The following is a 1568-nucleotide window of genomic DNA, read 5'->3' as shown; positions in this document are numbered from 1 at the left end:
AGTCATTTCAAGCTGAAGGAGCCCTAGATGATTATTAATGTGGGAAAAATAATAACTGTAGAAACACAGGCAAAAGAATAGAAATAGGTCACAGAGAAATAAATATAAATGGATTATACAAATATAAAAAATATTCAGCATCACTGACAGCTAAAAACATGCAAATCCAAGCAAGGAGATACTTACCAGGTTACCAACATTTAGATATTTGATAATATCCAGTGTCAAGGTGCAGAAACTGCCAATGTCAAATATTATGAATGTGAGAAAAATGGGTATAATGATTTTACAGGGCAATTGGATGCTATCTAACAAAACTGAAAATGTATACACATCTTTTAACCTAGTAATTCCACACCTAGAAATTTTTTCTAAGAGAAATGTTTAAATAAGTGATATTCAAAGATGTTTCTCCAGCTTTGTTTCCAATAGCAATAGCAAAATATGTCTATCAATTGGAGATCATTTAAGTAAATTATGGTTGATTCATAATTTGAATCAATATGGTTGATTTGAATATGTTTGAGTCTATGGGATATCAGCTAATGAGAAAGATGTAAATATATTTGTGCTAACATAGAAAGATCTGTACCATTAACAAGCAAGATGGAGAGATGTGTGTATTATGCTTGTAAACAGAGTATTTTAACAGATACACAAGAAACCGCTAACATTGGTTCTCTGGGTTATGGAATTGGGAGGATTTGAATTAAGATGAAGATTTAATTTTATTGTATGCATTGGATTGTTTTACTTGTTCTCTTATGTGTATGTGTTAATTTTTCCAATTAAAAACAAAAATAATTTAGACAGTAGACAGAGGAGCTCAGTGGCCTGGTATTCACTGTAAAATGCTATGTCTTTGTGGTCTCAAAATAGAAAAATCTATCAACGTAGGCATTTTTATCTCTAATGACATTTCTAGTTATTTTTCTGGAGCTCCAGTGAACCAGGGAGAGTTCATCAAGATCTAGCACATGCTCAAAGCCGACCCTAAAGGAAGACTATTTTACTGAGTGACTATGATGAAATGCTAGGATGGGTCTCTAAGATGGAGGAGATAGGATTGTGGTATTGCTTGTTTTATTTTATTGACTTAAAACCGTGTCATTTAAAGGGGAGCAACTAAACTTCACCTAGTTAGTACTCTTGCCAAAAATCCAAGCATGAGGAAACAAGCAAATAGAAATTTAGGGACATTCTACAAAACAACCAACTTGTCTTCTTAAAAAAAAAACCAATGTCATAAAACTAAAAAAGGGAAGGATTTATAATAAAGGCAAGTAAAGAAACATTAAATGTAGTGTGTGATGCTTAATTGAATCCTGGGTTGATATGTACAATTGAAGAAATTTATATGGATTGCATATTAAATAATCATATTGTGTTTATATAAAAAGTCTCAAGTGTAATCATTGTATTCTAGTTATGTAGGAGAATGTCTTATTTATAGAATGTAGATGCTGAAATATTTTTGGATAAAGCATGATGTCTGCAACTTTCAAATGGATCAGCAGAAAATGTATATGCATATATATGTGTGTATATATATACACACAGATATATAT

This window comes from Colobus angolensis, unplaced genomic scaffold, assembly GCF_000951035.1.
Source record: "Colobus angolensis palliatus isolate OR3802 unplaced genomic scaffold, Cang.pa_1.0 Scaffold78, whole genome shotgun sequence".
In the NCBI taxonomy this organism is placed as follows: Eukaryota; Metazoa; Chordata; class Mammalia; order Primates; family Cercopithecidae; genus Colobus; species Colobus angolensis.
This window is presented reverse-complemented; position numbering follows the sequence as displayed.